The sequence below is a fragment of the Macrobrachium nipponense genome, chromosome 30 (assembly GCF_015104395.2).
Source record: "Macrobrachium nipponense isolate FS-2020 chromosome 30, ASM1510439v2, whole genome shotgun sequence".
NCBI classification, from domain to species: Eukaryota; Metazoa; Arthropoda; class Malacostraca; order Decapoda; family Palaemonidae; genus Macrobrachium; species Macrobrachium nipponense.
The window spans coordinates 66663555-66682273 of NC_087218.1; the positions used below are offsets into that span (position 1 = coordinate 66663555).

Sequence of the window (18719 nt, forward strand, 5' to 3'; positions counted from 1 at the left end):
TCAATAGGCCTTGAACTCACACCTTTCAATCGTCTAATTCTATCCCTCTCTAACTTCTTCAAATAAGAAGTCAAAGTCTTCCACTCTTCTGCATTCAATCGCTTCCTTACCAGTATTAATAGCAGAACACTGAAACCCCCTACATTTACGGCATACAGTGTGAGGATCAACCGAAGCTTTCGGTATCCTCACCCTGCAGCCTACATTCACACACATTCTCACACTCACATTAGAATCAGACTACTGAGAAAAATCCAAAAGAGTTATTCCAAAAAACAGTCCACTGTAGCGAATGCCAAAACACGATCCAAATACGTACACAAAAAGCCGAAAAACGATGATCAAAGGATGAAAAATGAATCTAAGTCAGGAGGTAATAACAACAATGTTGATACCACCGGCGACAGAGAAAATATGATAGAAAACGGGGATGGTTCCTAGTCCTGCCGCCCAGGGCAGGCCGGTAGATCACCTGACCTACCTGTAGCGAGTGGCGCGAAATTTGAATTTCTGTCGGGGACGACGGAGTCTTAGCTATGTATATATCTGCCAGGTAAGTTGATTGTATGAAAATGCAATTTTCGACAAATTGTCATTTGTTCCGATACGTAATACAAACCCTCGGTCCTTTAACAATAGGAAGACTCACTTCTTGGTGGGAGGAATCTGAGTCTTTTGATGAACAGACTGGTGTTCGTCCATCCTGGAATGCCTCCCTGGTCGTAAGAGGCGAGGGAGGGATCCAAGCCTTAGACTCTGTCCGATTGATCGGGGTGTGCACCGCAGGATCAATGGTCAGACCTCTGGGCCGAGTACTAAGAGAGAGGCAAGCGTATCTCTTCGTACCAGCAAGCAAGAACTTGTTCCTGTTTGCAAGAGGCAACATAAAGTATGGGTTGTCTCAAGCTGGCATCCCACGTTCCTCCCCCTTGTTGGAGGAAGTGGTGGATATACCTCCTTCCCTAGTGGAGAGGGATAGGGATGGGGCTCTGTTAAGTAGCTCACCTGCATCTTGTCCTTATCCAGCAGGGTGACACCGTGTCCCTCTAACCACAGGTAAGGGATAAAAGGATGGAAGAGGAGCCAGTCACACTCTCATTCACCATCCATTCTTACGGTCACACCAGGACTCGATGCTGTTCAGCCTATGCGAGGGTCTGGGTTCGCTACACAACGTGTTGAGCAGCCACCACGGGTGCAAGGGAAAAAGATCCAAGGGACCTGTGGGCAATATCCCGAAGGTAGAAGGAAGGGCATGTGGCTGGTTGGACCAGACCCCATGCCTTCAGTACCTGCGCCAAGGAGAAGTTCTTGCGGACAAGGCAGCATCTCCTTCGCATCGAAGGCGGTGAAAGTCCATTATTGGAGGGGATTGTGAACGACTCGAACCAATCGTCAGGGACCGAAGGGTTCTGAGTCTTCGCTACGAGTTCGGTACGAAATCGAGCGTCACGGATCCCCATCCCCTGGATGCTTGACTTCGCAGGAGAAGTCATGCAGTTCCTCAGAGGAAAAGAAGGAAATAGTCGCATGACCTATCCCTCTTCTCTACTTCGGTGATGTCCAGTACCCATACTGGTCTGTCCGTTAGCAACGAAGTCTCTCGCATCCTCCTATCCCCATGCAGCGAAGTTCTCGGTAGTGGATAGGACACCGACACTCCATGGTGGGTGTCAATGGTATGGGTACTGTGACAAGCTATTAAAACGAAGTAATGATTGCTCTGTAACAACCGAACTAAGTCAACAGCGTAGTTCGTAACTGACTCGGCCGCTCTGACAGCTGCCGACTGACTGCGTTCGGTAGGAGGCAAGTTGTCAAAGCATCCGAGTAAGTCACGTGACCTTCGCCTTTAAAGGGTTTATCCGAGAGACCAAACAAATAATGTATTTGTTTGTCACCAATGCCGGACAGCGAGGTGATGATTCTCTTAAGGCATGTGCCCAACAGGCGAAAGTCAATTGCCTTCTAGAGACCGAGGTCCCTGAAGGTAAAACATCTCATGGTTGTTGAATCTCAGCTAAGGAGAAACAACACTATGTACCGTTGAAGACGAAGGTAGATATTGAATGCAACCTACGTCTTCACAGACGAATCGAGAGAAGGATTCTCAAGATTCATAACCTGTGCTTACAAATGACTGAAAACGCTAACCGCTATTTCATTGCTGTCCGGTGAGAAGTCGTAGTTGCAATGAAAGCGGGGCGTTCTTCAGTAATGAAAACACAGGGGGCAAAGACCGCCTGAAGAACTGCTTCTCATGGGCTGAACATTTGGAAAGTAGAGCTGTCAGGTCGGAGAGTTGGCAATGTCTTCTGACACATCTCGTAATTCGGGTTGAACAATGAACAATGTATACCTACGAATACGAGATATTTTGAAGACAAACTCAGATGTCTGCAAAATCATTCGCATTATCGCAGTGCGATGCAGCGGAAGACTGTACAGACTTCTGTTACCGTGCGGGTAAACAGAAAGATGAAAGAGTCCAAGAGATATCTCTGTTGAAAAGTTCTCGCAATGTCGAAGGCGATGGAATCTAGCGTCACAGCAGTAGATGGGTCCTTCATTATTGCGAGAATCCCCGTTAATCAGAGACCTAAGTCCATGATTGTTGGGCAGGAGATACGGTTCGGTAGTCAATCAAAGCAGGGCAGAGAGAGACATACATGACCGTGCATATCGGAGGCCCAGCTGATACTGAGCTGCTATCAGGCAGTTCAATACGCAGTAGTTGAGCCTGAGCTCTCGCTGACTCGTCATCCTGAGTTGACCAGGTAAATCCATTATTCCACGAAGGAATGCGTTCGGCTAGAACTACCGAGCATAAAAGATATGCTCGAGCAATTATTATTTAGGCGAAACGAATTTCGGTAAATATAACAGTTGAAATGGTGTTGTCGTGACAAAACCATAAGTATATAAAATTGAAACTGAAAACTCCTGGGAGGTTGCAGGCAACCCCGAGTTGCAGTTCAATTAGAATACTTCTCTTATAAGTCGCAATCCGTAGTTTCACTAGGATATGCGCCTACCCCTCGGACAATTCACTGCTTAGTAGAATCATGTCGCGAGGTTAATATACGTAGTATATTTGTAGGATTCTGAACAACGATCTCCATCCTAAATTCTTTCCTTCAAGAAAACAAAATAAGGATTGGAGATCGACCACCTTCGATCTCTATCAAAGAGAGTGAAGGAGAAGTCTTCCTCGAAGGAAAGCTTCAATGGTGAACAGAATACTAAGACGATAGTTCAAGCCAAACTGGATATTCCCGTCCGATCTTCTCTAGTCCAGGTTGGTCGCCTACTGTGAGATAGTTTCTTCAACAGCAGTCTTCTTCCCAATGCTAGAAATTCCAGGAATTCGAGCATAGGCGAGGTTCCCGATTATCGTGTATATCGGGGATTCTCGTCTCGCTCACTTTGGACCGTGGTCTCGCGTAGGTGTTTTGGAGATCGTAAAACTCGAACACTGAATGCGTTAGAAATTCCGTAGAATTCTAAGCAGTCTGCGAAACCCCCACCGAATTCGCCAAACGATATCGGCTGGTGGTCCTCTCGATTCCCGTAGAAATCGAGAATGGGGCAGGATTCCTCCTCAACGACCGGGGGCTTACGTCAGGTAGGACCCGAAGGTCCCCCCGGTAGCGCAGTCCCGAACGTGGGATCCTACAGAGAAATCTCTGTAGGATCCCTCCCCTCTCCCGTAACCGTAAGGAGAGAGGGAATGGGGGAGGAATTGGATACTCGCTCGCCTTCCCAGTGGAACTAGCAGTTGGAGAAGAGTAGGAACAGCCATCGCCTTGCGGCGATGGCCTCTCAGAGTCTGGGAAAACGTATCGTCGGAGAAAACGTTTTCCCGCGGAGGGTTATGAACTCTCACTGTAGGTAAGGGTCTGCCGCCACTGTGAACGTCGTCTGGGTGGGGCTGATCGACACCTGACAGGAGAGAGCCGATACCGTCCTCCGACTCATTCCAGTCCTCGTCGAGGTCGAAACCTCTCAGGAGGACCGAAGGAGTATTCAAATACGGTGTCCGAAGACACGTAGAAACGCCGCTGTCGCAGATAGAGGAGGTTGGAAGTAGCTTGATCAACCGGCCAGAACTGAGAGAGCCTTCTTGTCCGTAGACGAGAGACTCTGGTTCGAGACAGAATCGGCAAGTTCCGATCGCGGCAGACCCACCGTCGGTTTGGGTTCCCTCTCGGGCCCCAAATGACTCGAGCAGAGACGTGGGCTCTGCTGGTGGGAGCGGCAATCCTTCCGCAAGGTCATTATGCTGACGAATCAGCTTAATGACTTCTGCAAATTCCTCTGTATCTCGGGAGTAACCGTGTCTTGCGGAGTAGGACCGTCCAGTCCCTCCAACAAGAACAGATCCGAGATACTACCTCCTTCAGAAGGAGGAACCAGCGGCAGACCTGACGGTCGCCTCCAGCTACTTGTGGCGTATGTCCTGGTCGGTCCTGGAACCGTGCCTGGTCCAATACGGCGTCATAGCTGGGTCACGAGCGGCGCACCTCTCGTGATCGCTCCTCGGTACCTCGCTCCTCCCGGTATAGCCCGAGGAGGTTGAAGGTACGGGGAGAGGCAGACCTGACGCTCCCCCTCGCTCGCTGGCAGGACCAGCGTGCGTGGAGGGCTGTGCTGATCGTCAACCCGCGGTGACGGTCGAGCAGCAGGCCTAGCCTTACCGCTCGCCTTGGGGCGATTGGCTCGGCTGAGAACGTCGAGACCGATCTCTAGCGTCAGGCGAGCTGCCGCTGGTCACCGTCGTCTCCGCCCGGTCCCATGGAGCGGCGGACGGGTGACCTGCTAGGCCTCTCCTGTCGCGTCGAGACCGGCCAGCGTCCTCTCGGCGCGTCGAGTCGCTGGTACCAGCCGTGGCTGGTACCGGCGGCCGCGGGGACTCCTTCCTCGCCTCAACCCGTGGCTGGTCAGCTCGGCGCGCGACGATCGGACAAGCAGTTAACTACCGTTCTCCCCTTGTTCGAAGCTTACGACCGTTCCAGCTGCCGCTAGCTACTTCCTATTGTTAAAGGACCGAGGGTTTGTATTACGTATCGGAACAACTTTCTCTTAAGCGGTGGTTCGAGTTTACGGGTACAAAATCACTGTTACCTATGTAAAACCAAGAACAGCACACAGATTTATCAAATACCTAGCCTGCGTAGTGAATCATGGAAAAAATGAAAAAATTAGTAGTTTAGCTAGCTAGCCTATCTACCAACAGAAGCTGAGATTGTAAGAAAACAGAGGGAATAAAGGGGGAACAAAAAGTGAACAAAAACATGTCTTGGGGTAAGGCTCCATGGAATTTTGAGAAAATCATGAATCTCTGCTTTAGTAAGTAGATAGGTAGGCTAAACTGCTAATTTTTTCAATATAAAAAATAGGCTGCTGAAATGCAAGCGTCTGTGACAGGTTGCAGGCGCACTACACTACCTACTACTAGGCTAGGTACTAGGCTCCCTTACTGGCTAGCTAGTACCTAGGTACTTGCAACAGGTGCAGAGCTTTAGGGTAAAATACCGAATGGCCAGGCACTTTCATAGTGCAACCACCTTCCCAAAAAAGTACTTTAACACATCGTAACCCCAGGATAGACATTTAGTCAAGAGCCAGCGTCTGTCAAAGCAACACCTCGAGACCTCCACTGTCTCTCGAAGTTTTTTTTTTTTTTTTTCCAAGCCACAAATTAAGGCCATTATAATTTCCAATTTGATAGATCTATAGTATTACTATTCCGCGGCGGCCTAGACTATGGCAGTTGCAGTTTTACTATGCAGTTTTACCTCCTGAACAAGAATTTTAAGTAATAGGTATTCAATCGGACGACTGTAATTTATAACCCCCAGGGGCTCGTACTAGGCTAAACACGGCGAAATACATTTGACGCCCCAATTCCTGGTGGCTTTCGTATTCGCGGGCACGAACGATTCGGAATGCTTAGTATACAGAAATAGACCTCCGATTTAAGGGAAGTGGTCACGCTACGGTACTAGGTAGGTATAGCCTACCTAAGTGGCCGTCAGGTGACCCATTAGGGTAAAAAACCGCATGGTACAGGGGTGGACCATGTACGACCAATGTGTACAACCCCAAGAAAAGTACATTATAACGCGTCCTGACACCGGAGTAGAGGTCTTTAGCTCCGTTTCTCACCAACAACAAGTCGCGTCTGACGCCCATCTCCGATGTCAGGACGCGTTATAATGTACTTTTCTTGGGGTTGTACACATTGATCGTACATGGTCCACCCCTGTACCATGCGGTTTTTTACCCTATATAGAAATACCTCCGATTTAAGGGAAGTGGTCACGCTACGGTACTATAGGTAGGTATAGCCTAGGTGGCCGTCAGGTGACCAATTGGTATTTTACCCTTATTCCCTTTAATGTCTTACAATCTATGATTCTGTAAGCAGAGAAGCAAATAGGCTATAGCTAGGTACTACTTAGTAATTCTGTTCGCAGATCTGTCGAAAGATGAAATTGAATAAGGCTACGTAGGAAAGAAAACTTGAAACAACACACATATGGGAGCACTGAATTTGACCCCTGGGTAAACTACCAATCAAAATAGGGTTGGATAGGCCTTACCGAAGATTAATGGGCAATGATAGCCTACGTAAAAGTGTATATACGAAGCCTGCATAAATTAAATACTAAAAGTATGGCTTATGTGGTTAATTTTTGATCTAAGAAAATTGCTTCTGTTACTACGGTTCCGGGGTTAGCCCAAGTCAGCCTTACCTTCAATCTTCTTCCTGTATCACTTGTATACTGAGCCCCGATGCTTCTAGCTATTTTCAGCAATTCGCCGTACTTCTTCGCCTGCAAATCTTGCTCGGTGAACATTTCTGTATCCATTGCTGAGGATAAAAAGTATATGTATCGGCGAAAATTATACGAACGTCAATCCAACACTTTGTAAACAAAAATACAAATTTAAAGTGAGTGGCGGCACCCAGGACGAACGTGATTGGTCAACTCAACTCCACGAGCGAGGGCTTGCCTCTGATTGGCTACTTTTGGCCAGAGTGGATTCTTCTTCTTTTAATTATTTTGAATTCATTAATCTTGAATATTCTGGCCCTTCTGTATCACGTCCTTCCACTTTATTGATACAATATTATTAACAAACGAATATTGCACCATTCTATTAGATTTTCTTTATATTTCAAATCTGAGTAAACATTCATAACGTGGCGACCTGTGCGGCTTTCTCGAGCTGATAACATTGAAATGCAGTCAGTTTACACGAGTTATGATAAGAAAATCAGGTACTACAACAGGGAATGTGCTTATTTGATGTCCCGTTTTTGTTAATATACCTATCACCAATCGCCTATTATTTATTTTCATTTTAAAACTTATCCAATGCACATAATTACGTATCATTTGGTGCGGATGAGGACATCGGATACGTAGAAATTTAATTCCTATAGATTACCGTTTTCCCCAAAACTTATAATCTTTCTCTTACGACCCCACCCCCTAAGTTAGGGTGTTGATATTTCTCGTAATCTACTTATTAATACCTTTCACTTGATGTATAACATGATTATATTCCTCAACTTATTGACACTCAAATATCTTTACAGTGACCTTATGATTTAATCACGATTTAATTACCAATAAGAACAGTAGCTTTGGGTTCACACCTCTGGAAAAAAATCTTGTGGTAAGGTAGTGGAATGTAGATTATGGACAGAAAAATCTTAGTGATATCTGACTTTATCATTTATTTGAACAGCTTGACATTGGCCTCATCATAAATATTAAGCTGAATCGGAAAAATAAACACATTAACACTATCTATCAGTAGGTAGCTACAGACACGGATCCAGATACCTGGCCTATAGCAAAAACTCTTTGGTACTAAAATCAAATCTACAAGTGCTACATTTTATTTTGACAAAATGAGAACAAGAAGCAATGAAATGAATTTTCGGTATTTTTTTATGAATATGGTTTGTTTAGTTACTTAGCAAATCACAAAGTTTGGTTTGTTTAAATTTGACATGCGAAAACCAATTCGTGGCAATTATTCACACTTTTTTTTTTTTTTTTTTTTTTTTTTTTTCTTTTTTTTTTTTTTTTTTTTTGCCAGTAAAAACATATTTTCTCTTCAAGCCCTGCTTACTTTTTCGAAGTTCATGAATATAATATTACAATATTCCTCCAAACAGGCGGCAGCTAGAGTCAGTGAAAAAACAGCCCGATGGCCACTGCCACGTCCATTCTTGACTGGTTGACAAGTATAAATGAAAACAATTTACTGATCTCTCCAATATATTGCATCTTTATACAATTTCACAGGATCACAGATGCACTACTAATCCCTTTACACATAAAGCCATTCACTTTTTTATATTTTGCAAAGTCTCACTTGTACCTGGGCAATGTACGTGTTCAGTCTTCCACTACTCCTATCCAACACTTAATTTCTAATATATCGTCTTTTTCTTCTTACTTCTTCTTCTTCTTCCCTTCTTCTTCTTCTTCTTTTTCTTCTTCTCTTCTTCTTCTTCTTCTTCTTCTTCTTCTTCTTCTTCTTATTCTTCTTTCTTTCTTCTTCTTCTTCTTTTTCTTCTTCTTCTTCTTCTCATTACCTCTAAATTGCAAGCTCATTTAACAAGCCAGTTGTCCTCCGTTCCGTCTACATGACTGAACGACTACAAAACATTCTACGTCACTTGTTACTGTTTTATGCAAACTATTCCTTACAACAGCTTCAATGTGTTTTCTTTCATTTGCACTACATATCCACACTTCATTGCCGAAAAGGAGATATGGCTCAGCAATCTATCCCTTAAACACATATATCATCTGTTTTTGTGAGTAAGTACATACACACGAACACACACACGTGTGTAAAAGAAGAGAGAGTGTAAAGTACATGGGAGCAAAAGTAAGAATAAGAGAGTATACATGGAAACCATGAACAATTAATATTAATTAGAAGAAGGTATTATTATTATTATTATTATTATTATTATTATTATTATTATTATTATTATTATTATTATTATTATTATTATTATTATTATTATTATTATTGGTAGTATGTGAGAGTTGATGGTCTTTAATAAATATTAATAGCTTTCGAACCTTGTGCTAGGCCTAGGTTCATTCTCAGTCAAGTGAACATTATGTACAGCCCCCCAAAGGGATGATTCCCTCTTTGGCGGGCCCTTGTACGCTTTCAAAACACGTTTCTTCTTATATTTTATGATTGTTCTTTTAGTATTTTCTCGTCAATATCGTAGCTGCTGCAGAATATGAGTGTTTTTAGCCCTTTTTTAAAATTTGCTTTCTTCTTGGTGCTTTGTTTCTATAGTTGATGAGTGGAAATTTGTGGAAGACAAACTATGAAAAGATATGAGTGGCTGAATTTACTAAAGGCCCTTTATGTCACAGGGCGCTGGATGAACCTAGCGCTAGGTTCGAAAGCTCTTAATAGTTATTAAAGACCATTGACTCTCACATGCTATATTATTGTGGACCATCATTTTCGACACGGAAGACTGTGCCCATTATTATTATTATTATTATTATTATTATTATTATTATTATTATTATTATTATTATTATTATTATTTTATTATTATTATTCAGAAGATGATCCCTATTCATACGAAACAAGCCCACAGGGGCCAATGACTTGAAATTCAAGCTGCCAAAGAATATAGCGTTCGTTAGGAAGAAGTAAGAGGAGGTAAAGGAAAATAGAGATCTCGCTTATTAAAAACTAGATTAATAAATTGAAAAAAAATTTATTAAAATGCAAGAAGATTAGTATTAGGGTAGTAATGCATTGCATGTGAGAATCTAGCCTCCTGTGGGGGCAAGCCAGCCTCAATGGGTGCCGGTCCCAAGCCCGGATAAATAGGGAGGGTTGGTGTCAGGAAGGGCATCCGACTGTAAAAACCCACGCCAAAACCAATAGAATGAGTCGTGATATTGATGAGAATAGGGCTAGGGCGTACTCCGTAAACGACGCACAGACACATCGCCCTAACTCTGTGACAAGGCGAGGGCTACTGCATCATGAGCGGGTGCAGCTAAAGAAGCGAGCTCTAAATGTGATCAGAATAGGGCAGCTCAATATTGGGTCTATGACAGGAAGAGGAAGAGAGTTGGCAGAGTTAATGAGGATAAAGAGAGTGGTATTTTGTGTGTGCAGGAAACTCGATGGAAGGGTAATAAAGCTAAAGAACTGGGGGATGGCTACAAAGTTAGTCTATAGTGGAGCAAATGAGCAGGGTAGGAATGGCGTTGGAGTAGTGTTGTCGGGGGAAATGAAGAATGCAGTGACGGAAGTGAGTAGAAAGAATGACCGCATTATGAGAGTGAAGATATGTTATGGAGGGGAAACAATGAACATCATTAGCGCTTATGCTCCACAAGTGGGCTGCACAGAGGAAGAAAAGAGCCGTTTTTGGAACGAAATGAGTGAGGTAACGCAAGAACTGGAAGAGCAGGAGAGGACTGTAGTGGGGGCAGACTTTAATGGACATGTCGGAAATGAAAAGGATGTAATTGAACGTGTGCATGGAGGACATGGGAATTGGGGAGAGAAACCCAGAAGGAGAGAGTATAGTAGACTTTGCCGTGTCCTTTGATATGGCAATAGTGAACACATTCTTCAAAAAGAAGAGGGAGCATTCTTGATAACATACAGGAGTGGCGGTAGATGCACACAAATAGATTACCTCCTTTAAAATAGATCAAGGCTGGTGGAAGTTAGGAATTGTAAAGTTTATCCCCAGGTGACCACGTGGCCCCCCAACATAGGCTCCTTTGTATGGATTTAAAGATGAAAAGAGAAAAAGAAAACGAAAAAGAATGGGGTAAAGAAAATCAAGTGGTATAAATTGTTAGGGAGGGATAATGATAAGAAGAGAGAGTTCAGGAGAAGAGTGCTGGGAGAGGTTGATCTGGAATTGAAGATGTGGGAGAATGGTGGAGGCATAATGCATCAGTGATTAGAAGACATGGAAAGGAGATACTAGGGGAAACATCTGGAATAGTATGGGAGGAAAAGGAGGAGCTGGTGGTGGGAAGAAGAGGTGGGGGAAGTGGTGAAAGGTAAAAGGAGGCAAAGAAGAGATCTGAAGAGTCACAGCTGCAGGAGGACAGAGAAAGATTAAGAGAAAGAAACAAAGAAGTAAAAAGGGTGGTAAGCTCAAGCTAAGGCAAAGGGCATATGAAGAGGTTTATAATGAACTGGAAAACCAAGGAAGGGTTGAGTAAGATGCTCAAACTGTCAAAAGTAAGAAATAAAAGAACAAAGGAACATCACCCATATTAAGCAAATGAAAAGATAGGAATGGTACTGTCGTAAAAAAGGAAGAAGACATCCTGAAAAGATGGGAAAAGGAGTATTTCGAACAACTGCTAAATGAAGAAAAATGAAAGACTTGTAAGAGAGGATGGACAAGTAAACATGGGAATGGTAATGGGGATACTTAGGGATGAAGTGATACGAGCCTTCCAAAAAGAATGAGAAATGGAAGGCAACAGGACCTGACTTAATCCCAGTCGAAGTTTGGAAAGCCTTAGGAGAGGAAGGGGTAGACATCTTGTATGATCTGATGGTAAAAATATTCGAACAGGAAAAGATACCAGAAGAATGGCGGGAAAGCATATTGATACCTATATTTAAAGGTAAAGGTGATGTCCAGAAATGCAGTAATTATAGAGGTATAAAACTAATGTCTCACACGTTGAAGATTTTGGAAAGAATCATAGATAGCAGGCTGAGAGAGGAAGTTAGAATAGGGAACGAACAGTTAGGACTTATGAAGGGAAGCGGCACAACGGATGGAATATTTTGCATAAGGCAGCTAATGGAGAAATTCAGAGAAAAACAACGAGACCTGCATCTGGTATTCATAGACCTTGAAAAGGCCTATGACAGAGTGCCAAGGCAAGAAATATGGAGATGTTTGAGGGAGAAGATGGTGCCGGAAAAGTATGTCAGAATTATTCAGGAGATGTACAGGAATGTATATACTAGAGTGAGGAGTAGTGTTGGTGAGACGGATGGATTTGAGATAGGAGTTGGATTACACCAGGGGTCAGCACTTAGCCCATTCATCTTCAACATCGTGATGGATGTAATGACCAGGGATGTTAGAGAAGCAGTGCCATGGTGCATATTATACGCGGATGACATTGTGTTGTGTTCAGAGGGGAAGGAGGAGTTGGAGGGGAGGTTGGAGAGGTGGAGAGCAGCACTTGAGGAGAGAGGAATGAGAATAAGCAGATCAAAAACCGAATATATGTGTTCTAGTATTACTGAGGACGGTGGAAGTAGCATAAGATTGGGTGGGGAAGAAATAAAGAAAGTACAGAAGTTCAAGTACTTAGGGTGTCCCGTATTGGAGGATAGTGGAAGCATGGACCAAGAGGTGAGACACCGAATTCAGGCAGGATGGAATAACTGGAGGTCTGCATCAGGGGTACTCTGTACAAGAAGGTCCCTCTGAAATTGAAAGGAAAGTTCCATAGGACGGTGGTCAGACCAGCAATGTTATATGGAACAGAAACGGCAAGTATGAGGAAAACAGAGGAGAAGAAGATGGATGTAGCAGAAATGAGAATGTTGAGATGGATGTCGGGAGTAACAAGGGAAGATAGGATTAGAAATGAGTATATAAGAGGATCAGCAAAGGTAGCTGAAATATCGAAGAAAATACAGGAAGGAAGGCTTCGATGGTATGGACACCTGTTACGAAGGGAGGAACGTCATGTTGGAAGACATACGATGGAAATGGAAGTGCGGGGTAGAAGGAAGAAGGGAAGACCAAGAAAGAGATGGCGTGATTGTGTAAGGGAAGATATGGAATTGAAAGGTATAAATGAGAACGAGGCACAAGACAGAAATCGATGGAGACGACTCATTCGTAATGGCGACCCCATATAAAAATGGGTTTAAGCTAGGAAGAAGAAGAATGCATTGCATGTGAGCTTGAGCCTTTGAAGAGCCAATTGCAAGACATCCTCAGGGAGACTGTTCCACAGTCCAACGGTGTATAACTGATTCACTTAGGGTAGATTCTCGGATGAGCCTTATTCTTACGAGAAGTTTGTTTGGTGGCCGCTGATTGGCTGGTACCGGGAGGTAGGCAGCTCCCAGCCAATCAGCGGCCGCCAAACTAACGTCTCGTAGGCATAGGGATCATCCAAGAATCTACCTTAAGTGAACCAGTTATAGAGTGAAGGACTTCTGGAACTGAGAAGTTCTACAGCGAGGCACACTCACTGCATATTGGCGCTGCTTTCCAGCGAATCTGGTTGATCTCGGCAGCAAAAAGGAATCAGGGATCAACTGACAATGTAAAATATCTCTGTTAAAATACAACTTTTGAAAAAGTGACAACTAAGAGACCATCCGTCAATGGTCCAAGACATAACTGCTGATACTAGGAAACAGAAACCTACCACTACGAACCCCTCTAGCCAAAAGAGATAAATCTCTAGCAGAAGCAGACATCCACACCGAACAGTATTCTAGTAAAAGAAGGACAAATGGCCTTAAACACGTTGCACCTATTTTAACACTTATTAAAATATGAGACCAGGCCTTTCGTACAATACCAAACTTTCGTGTGGCATTTGCTGAAACTTTCAGATGTTCATCAAAAGTAATTTTAGTCAAAAGTTACACCTAAAATCCTTAAAGCTCCAGACTCATTCAGCAGAGTACCATCAACCTGGAGGGGGAGGATGGGGTTGAAAGTCTGTACGAGATCTGCTAATCAACAGTTTTCGTTTTACTGAAGTCCAGCCATATACACCACCGCCTACACCATTCACTAATCCGCTCCATGTCCCGACTGAGACTAAGGGTAGCTTCATTTCTCATAAGCGGAGACTTTACGACACCCACAAGTGTTGCATCACCGGGATACTGAACGATCTTGTTTTCCAGGCCAACAGCCATATCAAGTGTATACACTTAAAATAACAGTGGGCCAAGAACACTGTTCTGTGGAACTCCAGACGCAATAGTTCTTGGTTCGTTAAAGATCTTATCAAGAGCAACTCGCTGCTGCCTACCTGTAAGGAAAAATGTGGCTGTTTTGTACAGAAATTTAGGAGTAAATGTAACAGATTGTGGCGAAACACCGAATTTGTGAAGAATGGAAGTCTGCTTTGGGTGTGCAAAATATTTGAGAAAGAATTGTAGCCTATGGAAGCCTAGGTTGAAATGTGCAAAGGGACTGTTAGGCCAACTTTCCTTTATGGAGGTGAGGTAAGGATGTTGAATGTGAATGAATGAATAGATGACAAATTTGGAACTTTTACAATGAATTGTTGGCATAGTATATGAGGAATAAAAAGGACTGAACGAGAGAGAAATCTGGAGAAAAAGAAGTGGCACAAAGGTTAGCGTAAGCGTGAGGACGATAGGTTGGTGGAGAGTATATTAACCGTTAGGAGGAATAAAGAAAGGATGACCTAGAGAGTTCTGAATAAAAGGTGTGTGTGAGAGAGGTTAGCTATTACAGAAAGGTTCATAATACAATCAAAGCACACAAAGACATACAAGATAGAGATGAGTTACTGCAGTGTAAGAAAGTTTTACTCATTACTGAAGAACCTTTTGGTAGAAGTTTCTTTTCTACACACTGGGTTCTTCTATGGTAAAGAGCTTTAATTTATATATATATATATATATATATATATATATATATATATATATATATATAACGTGTGTGTGTTTGTACGTATGAATATATATATATATATATATATATATTATATATATATATATGTATATATATCATAGATATAAAAGCCTTTTATATCTGTGTATATATATATATATATATATATATATATATATATATATATATACGGCTTCCATTCTGTGAGATTTACAACTTAAAACCATGATTTCTTTCATGCTATTTATGTTGGCGTAACCTACAATTTTTTGGTTTATCATTACAATAATACAATAACAAAAGTAACACCAAAATATTTTCATTATCAATTTTTTCAAAATGCCAAGTCGCTTAATATGTGTTTACGTAGCCCTACTCCAAACGCCGAAAGAGATGTGACTTATCACTGGTCCCTTCGATCCCGGGTTTATTTACCTTCCCGCGTGGGACGGTGGGAGGGGCAGCGGCCGTTGGTTGATGATGTTGGCATACCGATCCCTTGACTTCACCTTTCTTTATAGTTACAAATAATCATGTCTCCTTTGGGTAAAATGAGAGCGGAGTTTTATCACATTCGAATGCTTTCGCTTACAGATAGAATGTCTAATTATATCCATCCTAAATAAGGTACATCGTTGCTTCAAAAACTGTTACAGACTTTCCTTGTTGTTTCCGGAGTAGCAAGGTATATAGAATTCTATATATGTACCTTGGGGAGTAGTACGATAGCATATCCACGTACCTAGACCGTGAGCATATCCACGATATAGTCATGATGAAAATAAAATAATTTGGTATCTTATGTTCAAACATTTCTTGCTTCTGTGAATACAGGATATGTTATCACATCTATCCTGAAGGTTTCAACTATCGAACATGATTTCTTACACTATGATTATATCGCTGCAACAACATATGGATAGTAGGTACCTTACAAATCAGCTGAAAAGATCTGCTTCGGTGACCAGATTCAATTAAACTTGGATGTTTTACGAATTATAATTCCGTTAAATAAAAAGATAACCTCCTTTATATATCAGTGTTTACATTCTAGTTTTCATAATCCCAATTTGTAAAAATACTGATAAGTCATGCAATCGCAAATACGATAAACGTTAATGCATAATTTATCAGGTTCAAAATTTCCTTTTGAATTGTGCAAACTGGTGTAGGATGATCAAGAAATACTGTACAGCGTATACACGAATAATAATAGGCAATGATTATTATCAATAATGAAAAACATGAATGAATCTTGAATCGAATGAAGAATTGACAGTCCGACATGATCGGTTTTAGGAAGAATTAGACGGTATGTTATCTCTTTCGTTACAGTCCAAGAACGAAATAATTTCGAACAAAATTGTTAACAGCGCACACACACATATGTGTATGTACGTACGTATGCGTGCGTATGTATATATGTATGTATATTAGACAAACTAAAGCAGGTTTTAAAGATATCCTATAAATGTTTATTAATGCGTTGGCAAGCATAGCCCTATTGCAGTATTTTCTGGCACTTCTTATTTATTAAAGCCTGAATGAGACTAGGAGATGAAGCGTTCAGCAAACCGAAGCAGCAGCAGCAGCAGCCCTTCCGCAATATCCGTTGGAGTCTGCTGCATGACGTCATCATTTTATTGGTAATCTGTGTCCACCATACTAGTTCCCTTAGTACGTGCCTGTGATATTATGCAATTGTATTTTTCTTATCAGGCGAGGAGAATAGCCGAGAAAATGCTTTACACAGAGAAACTAATCAATATTTGTACTTAACACGAAAATTTATCTTCGAAAGTGGTTTGTAGGTGAAGTTTTTAGTCAAGAACTTTGGGTCTTTACTCTCCCAATATCCTTCTCTGAACGAGTCCGGCTCCCAGTTAATTATACTATACATGAGCGATGAAAAGACAAGTGATTATTCATGCATACCCACAAGCATATTTACTCAGATATTTCACAGATTCAACGATTGCTCACTTTTAAAAATGTAAAAGTCTGTACATGTAAATGTATGTAGTATGTGTATATATATATATATATATATATATATATATATATATATATATATATGTGTGTGTGTATGTGTGTGTGTGTGTGTGTGCGTGTGTGTGTGTAATTATGTGCATAATTTTAAATGCACGAATAAACGACCATCAAGATACTAAACATCTGAATCCTGCAAATTTCCAATAATGGGGACTAGGGAAACTTCAAAACAAGAGTAACGATCGATATAGAATGATAATTATATATAATTCAAAGAAAGCTGAGTCATATGTACAGTACAACCACACATGTAGACGTAGTCATAGTCTGAACAACGCTGCTTGCGCCATTATGGGGAACGAAGGCAACTGCCGTTGTCACCCCCTGATCAGTTCTGCCAGAGCTAGACATTAATCACTGCTTCCATAAGGAGGAACAAGTTTGCAGTCACATGGCGTAAAATTAGTTCCTGACCTAAATGAGTCTTGGAAAAACCATCTGGACAGACTTTAGAACGTACACGTTGATGTAATCGGAACCAAACCGATGGAAGAGCAAATCAGTTAATGACATCGTGATGCATAACGAGAGAAGACGCCTAGGACATCATTGCTTTCCAAGCCTTGATTGTGCGTTCATATTCACACTTTAATTACAAGAATTGACGTACCTCTTCCATAACGTCAAGTGGTCCCAAACTATGCGTAATTACCGATTAAACTAGAAGTTAGGTAAGAAATAAACGAAATAATAAAAAGCACAAAAGATATTGATCATGTGTATATAAACTACATAGAATTTAATAATAAAATAATATTATTGCCTCCAAAAATAATAATTAAAGACACAAAAACTCGAGTGGTTTATCTGAGCACTTGTGTAAAAAATATGAAGCCCAAAAATAAAATATTATCTGTACGAATTTACCGTCAGTTGCTTTTAAAATATTCTATTTAACAAAAACTGACATTTCTTATTTAAATTAAATGGTAAAAAGACGATAAAAAATAAAAGTTATTGAATAATTACCAGCGCATCCACTTCTCGTTCTGCAATAGCCAATATATGCTGCATACTTTCAAAACAGTGTTTACATAGTAATGACTATAATCTACGTTCGCCTACGTAGAAACAAGATCCGGGGACTTTACAGTGAGAATTTATTAAGACCTATTGTTTAGATAGGCGTTACTTTATAATTACGCGTAGACCGATATGGTTACAGCCAAGGTCTAGCTACCCCATGGGCTACCCAAACACGACCAGCTATGCAAAACCAGTGTATCGATTCACTTTACTGCTGAGATGATGAGAGGCACCTACTACACTGTTTCCTTGAAAGGAGACAGTTTAAATAATCCAGAGAACTTGAAGATGGTAGAAAGTTCCACAATTCCAAAATCAAATTGTCTAGAAGATTAATTAAACTAGCTGGTCCTCGAGTTTGTGACTCCTTATGTATCTGTTGAACTATGGTTAAAAATGTCTACTGAACAGCACTCAAACAACATACGATACTGATACTTAAACTCCGCATCTTTTCAAAAAGCCTTTACGAGTGCTTGTCCCTGTCCAGGATATTAAGTCTTGAGAATAAGGTTTGATTGATTTATGGATTTTAGGCAGACATGTCAAGCATGGGACAAGTATGGCCATTAAGCACTCTTGAGAATAAGGCCTCATCTGGTACTTTAAGTTAACGACGAGCTCTAACTTGAGTGGCTCACGAAACGCCAGGGGCCAAATTGGAGACACCAGCCTCACCGCGCCCAATACCATTTACAACACTGACGTGGATTTTAGGTTATACCAACTCTTATTGTGGTAAGCCAAGAAAATATATCCAACGTCTTTAAAAATAAATTGTCACCAGTTTTAATTCCGACATTTTCTTTTTATAGTTTTAACAAGAAACTTGGGTATTGAGGCCAAACCTTTATCGTAACCGTTATGATGGCTAACCCAAAAATGTCACAGGAACACCTCCAGTGCATTTCTGATTTTATATAAAAGGGAAACATAGTCAATATGACTTTTTTCT

General features: G+C 41.6%; 2 protein-coding genes across 4 annotated transcripts in view; both read right to left on the bottom strand.

The window, feature by feature from the left end:
• Positions 1-7010, bottom strand: part of LOC135202077 (uncharacterized) — a gene marked incomplete at its 3' end in the record, with an annotated part of 35240 nt that extends 28230 nt beyond the window's left edge. The window contains 1 exon segment of the mRNA XM_064231333.1: positions 6759-7010.
• LOC135202574 (stomatin-like protein 1) overlaps positions 1-18719 on the bottom strand; it is a 453302-nt gene that overhangs the window by 415170 nt on the left and 19413 nt on the right. The window lies entirely within an intron of this gene.